General features: G+C 47.5%; 1 protein-coding gene across 1 annotated transcript in view; it reads right to left on the bottom strand.

The window, feature by feature from the left end:
* The window catches only part of AUTS2 (activator of transcription and developmental regulator AUTS2), a 1,129,625-nt gene that overhangs the window by 89,538 nt on the left and 1,025,902 nt on the right, over positions 1-14,185 (bottom strand). The window lies entirely within an intron of this gene.

Below are 14,185 nucleotides of genomic sequence, written 5' to 3'. Positions count from 1 at the left end.
CGCAGTTGCCGCTTCCAATATTGCGCCGCGGCAGGGAAAGGCCACTAGGCCCGCAGCCTGGGGTGGAACTGCGACCAGGCCGGTCTCATCTGCAAAGAGCGGGCTCCCTGGGCGGTTGTGAGGGCTCGCGGAGAAAGTGGTGTAGGTCGGGCGCCCGGCACACAGTAGGTGCTCAAAACAAAATAATAAGCCCACCGTTGAAAATGGAGGGGGAGGGGGGCAGAGTCTAGCATTAGAACAAAAAGGTCTTCATCTAAGCTCATTCCCACCATGATCAGAGACTCAATGCAGTTTGTCAAGTCCTAGGAATAATCCAGACCATGAACCGGCCACTTACAAACACCCCCTGCCCCTTATTCTTCAAATCCACGGACAGTTGAACACCTCACATCCACAAAGGTGGAGCCGGTTGGAGAAGAGCGATGCCACAGCCTCACTAAACCGACGCGATGACTGTCCCGGTATCATTTATCTCTAATGCTCAGTGTAGGGTCTGGAAAGGAGGGTGTGGGGGCTCACTGACCACAAACTTGGGGTTCGGTGGATTCCCCCAGTAGAACTCACTTCTGCCAAAGCATACCCAGCTCCCTTCTGTCTAGCCTGGTGGCCCCTCTGCAGAATTCTGGCTTCCTTACTCATTACCTCAACCACAGAGACCCTGAGAAGAAGGTACTGGGCCATACATGGGGACAGGAGACCCTCTGCAAAGATCTGGGGCTTTAAATCTACGCCCGCAGCATGGTGCAGTCCCTCCTTAGCACACAGGAAAAGTTGCTGTGGTTTTCCCAGCACAAGGGGGAAGATTGCCCCTGGGGTGGTTGGAGAGCACTCGAGGGGATGTGAGGGCTGCTGACAGTTCACGATGTCCCTGCCTGTGCCACTCTTACCTGGAGTACAGCAGAGAAGAGAGGAAGGAACAGGGCTTGAGAGAGCAGTATCGCACATACAAATGCCACGGAGACTGACTTAAAGCAATAATGTCCCTTCCTCACCTCTTTGAAGTTCAACATCCATCACTGATTTCATAGCACTCCTGAAAAACCTCTTAAGAGGAGAATGGGGGATCCTTGCTGTATGGCGTAACTCCCATATACAAGGAATTTTGGAAACAAGAGGGTCTCTTACTCTCTACCTGAAAACTGGTCGCACTACAGCACAGGTGGTAGTGCTAAAGACTTTTTTTTAAAAATAAAAGGTAGGTAATAGCCATTTTTCTCTACCTCTACCCCCAAAGCAGTCAGAAGGAAAGGTGCCTCGGCAGAAGGCAGAAGTTTGCAGTTGGATTTTCCAATTGCTTACAAGATGTCACAAAACCCAGCTGAGGCCCTGAGGCTAGGGGCCTTCATTCTGAAGCTGTATCTGCAGTAAGAAGATAGCTCAAAGGCAAACATTAAATTTTCAAGAAAAGACATTAAAATGTTGTTTCTTTTGGAACAATCAGAATGCGACGGTTTTCTCATCTTGTTGCTCTAATAAGATCAATATTACAGGGAAGACATTGCCAGAGCTCCTGCCAGGTCCCCCACAGGGTAAACTGAGATGCAGGAAAGCATGGGGAACTTAGCTGACCAATGAAAACAACCACTTAGCCCTCGACAGTGTTTTCATCAGACAGCATTCCTGACACTTTACCAGGCCTTGCAGTAGATTGTCATCTCTGATGATCAGGGATCAGATCTCAGAAAAGCCTGGGATACATCTGCATCTGTCCCTGTGGCTTGATTATTTGTTATCAGGAGGAATGTGGAAACACCAATGGCCAAGCCTCTGGAGGAGCCACAGAACTGGCCTCTGCACTCTGTGTCCATATTCGGTCCCGTGTGCCAGCCTGTGTGGCTTTTGCCCAATGAACCCCCACCCCCACCCTCCAACTCCCCGCAGACACATAAATGAGTTCATTCTGATTTTGTTTTGTTCCCCCTCCTTTCTGGAAGGGAGGGAATCAATGTCAAAATTGGAAAGGAAGAGGTATAGGAGCATGAAGAAAGGAAAGAAAAGAAAAGGAAAAGGAAAGGAAAGCAATGAAGGAAGGGAGAGAGGGGGAAAGGAATGATGGATAATCACCCTGGAGGATTAGATCTTGGTCAGAGATGTGACTTTCAAGAATCAAGATTCATTGTTGTTTGTCCTTGAGAAACTTAGTTTCCCTTTATTGTAATTTTCATCTAAAGATTACAAAGTCAAAGGCTGGCGGCTACTGTTTCTGTTATGTTCAAAAATGTTAACATACTAACTACTCAAGACTTTTTAACATCACCTTCAGCCTCTGGACCAGATCCAAGGAGTGCAAATCTTACAAAGTGGGTTAAGAAGCAGGTAGCAACAATATGGACTCAATGGTCTTTCCAGTGTTAGATCAGTTATTTCAGAACCAAATCAAATTTTAACATATGACCAAAGACCTTGGCCAAATTCATGATTTACCAGCTAAAACTTAACACACACCACCCCCCCAAACCCAAGCTTAATTAAAATATGGAATCATCTTCTTCAAATCTCAAAATACATCCAGAGATAAACTAGGTTTGAAAACTAATGGCAGCTCTTCTAAATCAATGTAAAGCTTAAAATGTGATTTGATTCAATTTGTAACACTAGTTACCAGACTGAGATTAAACATTTTTTTGGTAAAATATTTCTTATAAATTCTGGCCTTCTGTGGAGCATCTTATATAGAAAAAGCTCCGTAGTTTTATGGTGTTCTCTCTCCTAAAGATAATGAACTTCACGCACTCCCTAACAGAACATGGGGTGGGTGGGTCTTGGTGGGTGGAGTTCAAGAAAAGAGGAAGTCTTTGTATTTTATTTTTTAATTTTAAAGCTTTCTTAATGTTTTTATTTTTTTTTAAATTCCTGAGAGAGAGAGAGAGACAGCATGAACAGGGGAGGGTCAGAGAGAGAGGGAGACACAGAATCTGAAGCAGGATCCAGGCTCTGAGCTGTCAGCACAGAGCCCAATGCGGGGCTTGAACCCACGAACTGTGAGATCATGACCTGAGCCGAAGTCAGATGCTTAACGAACTGAGCCACCCAGGCACCCCAATTTTAAAGCTTTTTAAAGGTTTAATTATTTTGAGAGAGAGAGAGAGAGAGAGAGAGAGAGAGAATATCCCAAGCAGTCTCCGAATTGTCAGTGTGGAGCCCCATGTGGGGCTTGAATTCATGAACTATGAGATCATGACCAGAGTCAAAACCAAGAGTCAGACACTCAACGAACTGAGCCACCCAGGTGACCCTTTTATTTTTATTTTTTTTAAGGTATGCCCAATGTGGGTCTCAAGCTCTTGACCTCGAGGTCGAGTCTCAGGCTCTACTGACTGAGCCAGTCAGGTGCTCCTCGAGCGTCTGTAATTTAAATGATGTGGTATAAAGAGAAGTGATAACGCAGGAGTTGGGTCTCCAACCAGCCTTGGGAAAGAGGCCACCCCACCCGGGTTGTTTCTGTGTCTCTAGGGGCTTCATCTCTTCACATTCTAAAAGTCTTCAAGCTTTGGAAATACAAGTTTCTGTTCATTCTTTAGGTAGAGGTTAAGAGCCGCATCTGGTTGACATCAGCACCCCATCGTTTCTGAGCCAGGACACCTTGGGAAAATCTCTTCACTCTCTGTGCCTCGGTATTTCCTCATATATCAGATGAATGGCCAACGGTACCCCTACCTCTGCACTTGCCGTCAGCAATGACACCTGGCACTTAGTACGTGGGCTTATGTGTTGGCTATTATGATCGAAGAGGACACTCTTTTTTGATCACTGGGGAGGCCGACGAAACAAAAGCGTATTCTAGTATGGTATCTACTGGCCATGCCTTCTACTGGATTCTTTTGATACCAACCACCACACTGATAATGAAAACAAGCACCTGAGCATCAAAAATGACACCAATCCTCAGTGGTGACAGTGATTTGCCCCACCTGCATTAGGGAGCCCGTCCTTCACACGGGCCCTACCCTCTGTACCCCAACCCTTTCCGAAGGGGTCAGAACCTGCAGACTGGAGAGCTCGGGGCACAGAATAAGGCTGGTGGGATGAGAGTAAGGTGGATCTCTTGATAGATGATAAAATCCAATCTTGAGTCAAGCAAAGTGCTGTGGAGAGTTCACCAGGCTGCAAGATGCAATCAACCTCCTAATAGGGAGAACTTCAACTTCTTCGAACGTAAAACAGCATTCATCCCAATTATGTCATTTTGATGTGCTGAATTGTAATTTCTGACTCAAACAGGCCCACAGTTTTATCTGTGACTACGGGAATGGTTTCTTACTGGTGCAGAGGCGTGTTTTGCCTTTTTTGTTCCTCTTCTCTGTGTGGGATATTCACCACCTCAATGTGATTAAAAAATTCTTTTTAGTGTTTCTTTATTTTTGAGAGAGAGAGAGAGAGAGAGCGAGCGAGCGAGCCAGGGAGGGACAGAGAGGGAGACAGAATCCAAAGCAGGCTCTAGGCTCCGAGCTATCAGCACAGAGCCCGAGGTGGGGCTTGAGCTCACCAACCCTGAGATCATGACCTGAGCTGAAGTCGGATGCTTAACTGACTGAGCCACCCAGGCGCCCCCCTCAATGTGATTTTAAATTTGACCGTTAGGGAGCTATGTTTTGCATGCCAGTGCATGGTAGTGGCATAAGGAACAGACATGAGCCTGGAGTGCCCAGCACTTCACTGTCTATTCATGAGGATATAATGCTAGCCTGTTCCCCGTGAGATGCCTTCTTTCTGCACCGACCTGGTTGCTTGCAGATATAATTCACATTTTGGAATTTGTTTACCTGTCCAGTACCCGGCGTAGTACCGGAAGGCCTCCCTCAATAGCTGCCTGGTGAGAGAGAATGACTGGATGGCTGAGGTTTTCCCAGCCTCCTCGTAAGGCTGGGGACACCTGACAAGTGTCGGGGCACCTGATAAAGTGGAGGGAGACTCAGGACAGAGGACACTGCTGATGAGCCTAAAGGGACCTGCAGTTTCCCTGCGGGGCCTGCTGCTCTTCATCCGTGGCGGGTGACCAAGAGACCTAGCCTGGAGACCTGNTGAATAGGCCAATTCATTTTATTCATTTATTTATTTATAATATTTATTTTTGAAAGAGGGAGGCAGAGCTTGAGCGGGGGAGGGGCAGTGAGAGAAGGAGACGGAGACGGAGAATCTGAAGCGGGCTCTACGCGTGGAGCTTTCAGCACAGACCGCGACGTGGGGCTCGAACCCACGAACCGCAAGATCATGACCTGAGCCGAAGTCAGACATTTAACCTACTGAGCCACCCAGGCGTCCATTTTAAATTGCAGATCATGATCGCCCCCCTAGTGATGAGCGGCTAGTCAACCTCAGGTGGCCTCACACCCCTCTGGCTCTATGCCCCCCACCCCTTCTGAATAGGTGATTTTAAAATGGAAGGTTCATTACTTATCACTCTGAAAGGAGGCTACCATATCTCACGCTCTTACTGTTGTAAAGCAAAAGCCTCTACCATTATATGCCTCTGTTGCTACAATTGATCACAGGGCTACAACAAGAGGGAAGTAAATAAACCGAACTGGGTTAGTTTATGATGCATACTATTGAGACGCAGGGGGGAATAAATATTTTCCAAGTGTAGACGTCAAGAAAAAGAATTTTACTTTCAAACTTCACGGTGTACTATAAACTACAGAGGGGGGGAAAGTATAAAAACCATAAACTATCTCTTACTTACCCACCAAATCTACATTAAAATATTAATATTCAGAATCTGACAATCCCACAAAGAAGGGCGATGAAAAATTAATATACATGCAGTCTCTGTTCATGTCGCCCCAGGCATCTCATTTTTTGGTCAAGTGCATGAAGTGAGGAGTGCAAGGGCGTGCCTTCCTGGCCCTCACCTGTGTTTTGGCCACCCCCTGACCACCCCATTACATACTGGTGGGTGTCTGCAATCTGAGGTCTAATGACCTGATCCAAAACGGGGTGGCAGTTGTAACAAGCGTGTCCAGCGCCTGCCATCGGCATGATAGTGGGTGTCACCATTCCTCAGTCCCTTGGCCAAACCTGGGACTGCACACACTCTCGAGGCTGAAATATGCCAGTTCTAGACCTAAGTCAAAATGAATTCTGATACCTACAGTCTAGAAAGGTTCCCAGATCCAAAGGGTCATGGTCAAAGCTGCTAGAGCTGTGCTAACAGAAACAGGATATGTGAGAAGTTGACCTTCAGACGTTTTGTAGTGTGAAAGGTGCCTGGCACCCTAGGTGAAGGTCATCTACAAAAGTAATGTGAGAAATGGTGGCCAAATGCATGGTAGCACTTCTTTCCCTACAACCTTTTCTCAGGGAGTTTGTCCCTTTTCCCTGGAAAAAGTATCAATAATTTTTAGAGTCCTGGGAATTCTATCCCCCCACCCCCCGCCCCGTGTCTCTGAGTACACATGGACCTAACAAAGTTTCTCTGCTTCCCTCATAGCTTCATCTTGTAGTATCCTGATGGTCCAAATATTTATTTGCAGAAATTCTTGTTGAGCAAGAACGCAACATTTGCTTCTTCTGTTTTGGTGACTCATACAGTTGCTGGGGTACTATGGTGGCAGCTAGAATATCAAAGGATTCCCTTGGTTTAGCTTTCCTGAAAGCATTCCTATTGATGAATGGTTCTGATTTTTCGCCCTTACTCCAGTCTCAGCCGTGCTACCCCCGTCCCATGCATACTATCAACATGGAGCGGAAAAGTCTAACATGGCCATTACAACAGATGCTATCTCTGTGGCTTTACAAAGCGCGAGAACATACTTTGGAAATGGTCAACTGCTATACGAACGCCAGTCGTGATCGCATTCTGCTGTTACTTAGGGGTGAGGGCAAGCCGGCATGCCGACAAAGACTTGTTCGTTCCTCTCTGGTCCCATATGATCTCCAATTACAGAGCTCTGCTGCAAATTAATTAAATCAGCAATTTCTTCTGCTCCAAACTATAGGCTGTCTTGAAGGGTTCTTTAGGGAAATACATTCAAGACAACGTCTGACATGTATTACCTGTTTCTTGGCTCCCCTCTGGACACTGTCATCCTTTAGGGGCTTGAATTTCCTTAGTGGTCACAAGATGCCACTTTGGAGGGCAAAGGTTCCATCCCTAAAGGGCCAGGACTGTGCCCTAACACCCCCCCTCCACCCCCATCACTATTCCCCTTGACATCTCCCACAGAATGCTTTATTTGTGGTAGATGGTTCATACACTGTGGTTAGGTCAGTGAGTTAAGAATGAATGACCACATCTCTGCCAACTAAACATGTAAAGTAAAAAATGAAGACATTCTCTCAATAATAAACTATAAAGTCCTTTCCACAAATTGCCACCAGCTTAGGATTTCACAGAAGACAGAACCCCTTGTCATAATGCTAATGACAGAACATAGGTCAATTCTCTTGAAAACTGATTATGAATTAAACCACCAACCACTGTGGTAGCCACTCTCTAAATATGGCCTCTAATACTTCCATATGTGCATGTTAACCTCCCATGAAAAGGTGGAGCCTACGTCCACCATTCCAGAATCTGGGTTGGGACTGCAACTCTTTTGACCAGAAAAACATGGAGGAAGTGATGCCGTGGCACTTCAGAGCTCAGGTGTTAAGAAGGCCTGGCAACTTTTGCTTCTTTCTTCTTGCAAGCTGGTCACCATGTGAGGAAGCCCAAGCAGGAAGCCCAAGCAGACCCAACCTGGTCACCATGTTGTGAGGAAGCCCAAGAAGACCCAACCCGGTCACCATGTTGTGAGGAAGCCCAAGCAGACCCAACCTGGTCGCCATGTTATGAGGAAGCCCAAGTCAACCACATGGAGAATTCTGGCATCAGGAACAAAGACCTAGTTAGGTTCCCAGCCACCAGCCAGGAATGACTTGCTAGCCATGTGAATAAACATCTTGGGTTTGGCTCTCCTGGCCCAGCTGAGCTTGCATTAGCTGATGCCCTGTGGACCAGAGATCTCTGTAGAGCCCTGACCAAACTATAAAACTGTAAGCAAATAATTGTGTTCTGAGGTGTTACATTTGTAGTTTCTTACAAAGCCATAGGTAAAGGAGACAACCATCTAGGTCATGCCCCAATGTTCCGAAAAAGGAAACAGGTAAACACATGCCAGGATAGGGTGTATCCATGAGTGTCATCTCTGCCTTCTGGCCCCTGTAAGCGAATGACAGGGTGGGGGTGGGGGGCTGAGGGTAGCAGAGGAACTTTACCGAAATAAAGATAATTAATGGCAATGGGAAAATCCTGAAATAAGAAAAGTCTCTGCCAAAATAAGGAAAAGTTTTCTAGTTGATAAAGTAGAAGAGAACTTAACGTGACACTGTTAATGGAAGAATAAATCTGATCTCTCCCTCTCCTTTTGGAGGCTGCTAATGTTTGCAAAACTAAAAAGTCTTTAGTAATCCCTTCTTTTATCTAAAACAGATTGCAGTTTTAAGCACAGCCTCACGAAACTGCAGGTTCAAAGGAACCTGAAGCCGAATTAGCATAAAATCTGGAATTCTCATTTCCACCAAACACACAGCTGCCATCTGACAGCTCTTCTGTGATTTCTGGTTTCAAATAGAAACTGAAAGTAGCTGAGGTGGCATGGGCCAGGGCTCCACGTGTTCAACGCTCACTCCCGCCTATGGATTCACACATTCAAGACAGCCTTAGGGGTCTCCCTAAAACCCGTGGTTAGGGAATACAGCCCCCATGTGGCTGCCTGCCCAGCGAAACCGGTGGGGCTGGGCGTTGCTCACATGATATAAATACTTGGCTAATACTTGTGGAAGTGTTAAATANGGGGGGGGGCGAGGCCAGGGGAGGGACCCCACCCTTTCCCAGTTTTTACATTGCAAATGCCAAGAAACCCACACTCCAGACACTGCAATTTAAACACCAGCAGGTATGCAGATTCCCTCTCTCGATTCACTTAACACTTCCTAAGCTTCCTTTTTGGGTAATGACAAGTCTGCGCACCTACACTGAATTCTGGAAAACCCCAGGAGGGCTGCCTTGCCTACTGCTGAAATACCATCACCTCTGGGAAAAAGAGTTACACTTCTTTTATAGAAAAGCAGGGGGTGGGGGGGGGAGGGTAGTATGTATCTGATTCCCCCTTGAGGCGTGCAGGTACTGAAAGAGGATTTTCTCACTCCCTAGTAGAGAGGGTGGGTTTGCCCTGAGCCATTCCAGGCTTCCTCCTCTGATCCCCATATGATCAAGTGCATGAATTCAAGTGACAGCTGGCGGGGCTGCGTCCACAGCACATGAAAAGCAGGCTGCGGCCTCGCAGGGAGGAGAGGCTTGGCCTTCCCTCCCTTCTTCGAGTGCCTCCTGCCATGCCTGCCACGCCCCACTCAGAGCCATCTGCTCCGGAAGCCACCGCCGTGGAAAGGGAAGGGGCCTGCTCAGTGGGGTGCGATTCACAGGGAGGCCCGTCACGGGCTCACTTTCACCCAGGTCTGTGCCTCCTTTGAAGTTCCTCTACTGTGGGTGTACAACTTTTCACATTCTCCAGGAGGAGAAAAAAATGTAGTGAGCATCTGGTATTTACACAGAATCTTAGAGGGAGTTGACGGATTTAATTACAAGTGTTAGTAAAACAGGAAAATTGTAGCCAGGCTTTCAAGTAGCCACTCGCCTCTAAGTAACAAGACTCTCCTTTGTGCTGCTGGTAAAGAATGTGATTTATTTCCTAGTAAGTTTTCTTGCAGAAGGGGACGTTGGTGAAAAGACAGTTGCTGGCTGGTGGTGGCTTCTATTTTCATGTACGATGCTGTCCTTCTTATACAAAGATCAAGCTACAAGCAACATTCCGCTGGGCGGTGTGCTCGGAGTTGATTTTCCGTTCGCTAGTGGTGATGGATTCCCTCGCCGTGCCCGGGGCTCGCTTACAGTGGACAACACGCATTTGTGAAACGACTGGCTAGGTTTAAAGACACAACTTAAGGCCAGGAAAACAAGTGCAAATAACTGACCTATGCGAAGACTGGAGAACTGACCTGACTCCCTGGCAGCAGGCTCTGGTGAGTTTTAATCACCGGTTACAGGGCTACTGAAGACGATTACAGGGGAGGTTAGGTGCAGAGAGTATTGTAACGCCATGAGCAAGGCCGGGAAGCCTGGGCTTTAGAAAAAGTTTCAGTCTCCCTGCTAGTTGTGGCTCTGGGACCAAGTCACTAACGCTTTTCTTCACCATTAAAATGCATATAGGGTCAGACAAATACTCTCCCTTGCTATCTTCCACACGGAAGGTCTTGTGATTCTATATACTGTACTATCTAGATTAGAAACAGAGAACAGTCTCTGCGGTGGAAAATAACATTATTCTCTTCCCATTTCCTTGGAGGTTACATTATTATCGAAGCGGGACATACCGTCTGACTTATTTTTTCTGGAGTTCCCACTCTTTTAGAATTTCCTGATAAATCAATGAACTGTCCAAAGTATGTTACAGTTTCCACTGAATCCTTCCAACTGGCGAGTACAATTTAACTTCCTTCATCAAAAGAGTCAGGGCCTCTCAAGCTTTGGGTGGCTGTCACTTGGTACCAAGGGCCCATTAAACATATTTGTCAGCTTTATACTTTAAAAGCAAAACCCAAGGGGCACCTGGGTGGCTCAGTCGGTTAAACGTCCAACTTCGGCTCAGGTCATGATCTCACAGTTCGTGGGTTCGAGCCCCGCGTCGGGCTCTGTGCTGACAGCCAGCTCAGAGCCTGGAGCCTGTTTCAGATTCTGTATTGCCCTCTCTCTCTGACCCTCCCTTGCTCACGCTGTCTCTCTTTCTCTCTCAGAAATAAATAAAACAAAACAAACAACAAAAAAAAGCAAAACCCAAAAGGGTAAATGTGTCATCACGTACTCTTTAATCTGAAATCTACAGGGGAAGGAGTTCAGAAAGAAAGAAAGAAAATACACACACTCTGCCCTAACACCTCTGTGTGCACGCACACACATACACACACACCAGGACACTACCAAATGTGAAGCTGGCTTTTGTCTTCATCAGACCATTCCTGGCCAAGGCAATGTGCAGACCACATTGGGAACCAATTTAGTCATTTCTTACTTCTCAACAATCAAATAAAACAATAAATAGCCCGAACTGAGCTTGCAGGGGAAGAGGACCACATGTATTTCCTCTCAGGACTTTTTTTTTTTTTTTTAAACATGGAAGCTTGGCTTGAAAAGAACTTATTGCACAGACACATGTGGGCTCAATAGGATAGATCTTTCACTGACGAGACAGATTCCAGATTCGCACATACTCTATCGGGGTTTAAATCCTCAGAATTTGGTAATGGAAAGTTTGGGTCACATTAAGGACTGTGGGATCCAGGGATAAGATTTAGTTTTCAATCAGCCTCTCGGGCAGGCTGAGCACTCCCCTAAGAAGCACCATGTGTCTCAAATTCCACCTTTTTCCTTCCCTCCTGGAGCCTCCCTTTGGATGGACCAGAAAACCCCTGGCTTCCGGCCGTTTTCCTGAGCATTTGTTGTGGACTCCCATCCTTACGATGACTCTTTTGTTGTTTTTTTTTTTTTAGCTCCTTTAAAAAGTTTCCCGACTTTTTATTTTGAGAAGTCTCACACTTCTAGAAAAGATAAAAGGCAGGTATGAATGACGCCTAACCCCCCTTTCCCACCCTTCATTTATATCCCTCAACTGGTAACCCGTTGCCAAAATGACTTTATCTCTCGTTCCTCTTGAGCTGTATTAAGACGCACATACAGGCTGTTCATTCACTTATCTGCCCGCTTAGTGTTTGGCGGAGGGGTGGGGCGGGGAAGGCAACCTCTCCCATATTTCCTTCTGGCACTTTCCTCATGGTTGCTGGTCTGAGTGGTCAGGATCTGAGATTCTGATTGGGCCACGTGTGCTAGTGGACAGGGTCCCTGTGAGTTGAAAACCCACATGTGTGTTTAAAAAGTCTGCACACGCTTGGTTCTTCTTTCTGCTTCCAGGACTCGTGATGACTCAGCGTAGCTGAGGGGCCCTGGAAGTTGCCTGGGGCTTGGTGGTCGGTCAAGAGTGAAACTGGGCTGAGGGAAAAGAAGAGGGCTTGCTCGGAGCCAGAGGCACTTGCTTATCCAGCACAGATTGCAGAGAGGCCCGTTTGGGGCCAGGAGGCACTCACCCAGCTGACCATATAGCACAGTATTCGACTTACCATTTGGTCATTCATCTATAGATGGAAAGTATAACGTTCCTACCTCAGAGGTGCTGAGGATTCAGTTAGCTAGAACAGTACCCAGCACACAGTAAGCACTCTGTAGATGTACCTATTACTGGCTTTCTCCCTTAGGTACTGCTCTGAAGCAGAGCTGATACATGAGGCAAGAGGCGAGATTAGCCTCTTAATCTCATCGAAGCCTTTCCTGGACTCCAACAGGGTGTAGCCCACTGTGGGATCCATCACTGGACAGTACCCTAAAAGCCATTCACTCAGTAAGACTACTTATACTGATTATGAACTATGTGCCCAAACAAACAAACAAATCAAAATGAGGGGAACATGTTACTGGTCCTTAGGGCCCTTAAAATATAAGAGAGGAGAGAAGACAAACACGCAGAAAAAGAAAGTGGAACATGATGGTGCCCAGGGAGGGCGCTGAGAATAGGGACTTCCGGGAAGAAGGTGCAGCTGCCAAGAGAAGGCAGTAGAAACGGGGTCAAGGCAAGGTGAGGAAAATGCTGGAGGCAAGGAGGCGGGCAGAGTGGGGAGGCGAGGAGAGGTAAAGCTTGGGGAACTGGTCAAAACCAGAGGCAGGGAAGCATGAGGAGGCCTGCTGGGGAATACTGAGAAATTGCTTGGGATAAGAGGAGCGTCAAATACTGTAAGCCAGGCCCAGCTGCGAGAAGGGACTCGAGACTGGACACAGAAGAGAGGGCTCAGAGTCACCAAGGAGTGAGGGTGTCCTCTGCGGAGATGACGGGGTGTGACTTCCCAGGGCGCCACCATGCCGTGGGAACAAAGCAGAGCCAAGCGCAATACCTGGATGGCATCTATGCTGCCTGGGCCTGGGAAGGAGCCGCAGAAAAGAGTGCTGTGAGGTCAGCAAGGCATTACTGCGGAACCAAGGAAGGGCGGGATGCCCAGGACTAGGGCGGCAGCTGGGGTTGGGGGTACTCAGAAGTGGAAAGCGTATCAGAGGTCGGGGGGGGAGACACGGACTGAGAAAAGACAGAGGGCTGTAAGGCAGCAGGTCTCTCGTGGACAGAACAAGGCTGGTGTGACCACAGATTAATGGTCAGTAAGTGAATCAAGTGGGAAGAACACAGAGAGAGGAAGTACAGACTACTTGTGAGAGGTGGAATGGAAACGGACTGGAGGCAAACAGAAAGGTGCATGTTAGGGCCTGAGTCCATCTTCAACCGTCTGTAGCAGAGGGCAGGAACACAGCACATCCGCCCTTCAGACTACTGTATGTAGCTTAACGTGCTCTTAGGCTCGCTATCCATATAGGGGTCTCCCTGCCTGGGGGTATTTTATACATGCGTACATAGAGATGCATTTCTTAATAATCAGGAGGAGCCACTCATTCCAGATCCCCAGTAAATAATCCAAATGCCCTATACTTTACATACAGGGACCATTTTGTCCATGGGAGTAAATGAAAGCAGAGGTAGAAAGAAATCTTTAAAACACCATGAGGGTTTTAAAACATGACTGCAAATCCTTCTCATGTTGGGGGGTGGGGAGGGAGCCTACATCCCTTCCCTTGAACTTGGAGAATTCATGATGGAAGTGGAGCCATTTCCAAGGCGAGATCCTCACTGCTTCTGCCTTTCTGGAGGCTCCTCCCAGAGCCCAGCCGCCGTTTTGAGAAAAAAGGCCAGGCTACTTGGGAAAACCTTGGGGAGGTGCCCCCATGGGCAGTCCCGGCCAAGCTCAGCCCCAAGTCATGCCCACCCAGGCATGGGGCATGAGAGGGAAGAGGTCTCCAGATTGTCCTAGCCGCCCCCTCTGGGCCCCCCGCCATTCAAGTCACCTGGACCTCTGGCAGCAGAGACCTGCTGGGCCACCTGGGCCCTGACCAAAGTCCTGACCCCCCGAATCTGCGAGTATAATAAAGGGGTGGCTGTTTCACACCTCTAAGATTGGGAGTGGACAATGGGAACAAACAGGTCTTTAAATACGGATTTCCCGCTTGGTCATGGGCCTTTCTCACGTAATAAAGTCCTTCACTTCTGAAGCCCCTTCC

This window comes from Crocuta crocuta, unplaced genomic scaffold (genome assembly GCF_008692635.1).
Source record: "Crocuta crocuta isolate KB4526 unplaced genomic scaffold, BGI_CrCroc_1.0 scaffold217, whole genome shotgun sequence".
Classification (NCBI taxonomy): domain Eukaryota; kingdom Metazoa; phylum Chordata; class Mammalia; order Carnivora; family Hyaenidae; genus Crocuta; species Crocuta crocuta.
This window is presented reverse-complemented; position numbering and strand designations above follow the sequence as displayed.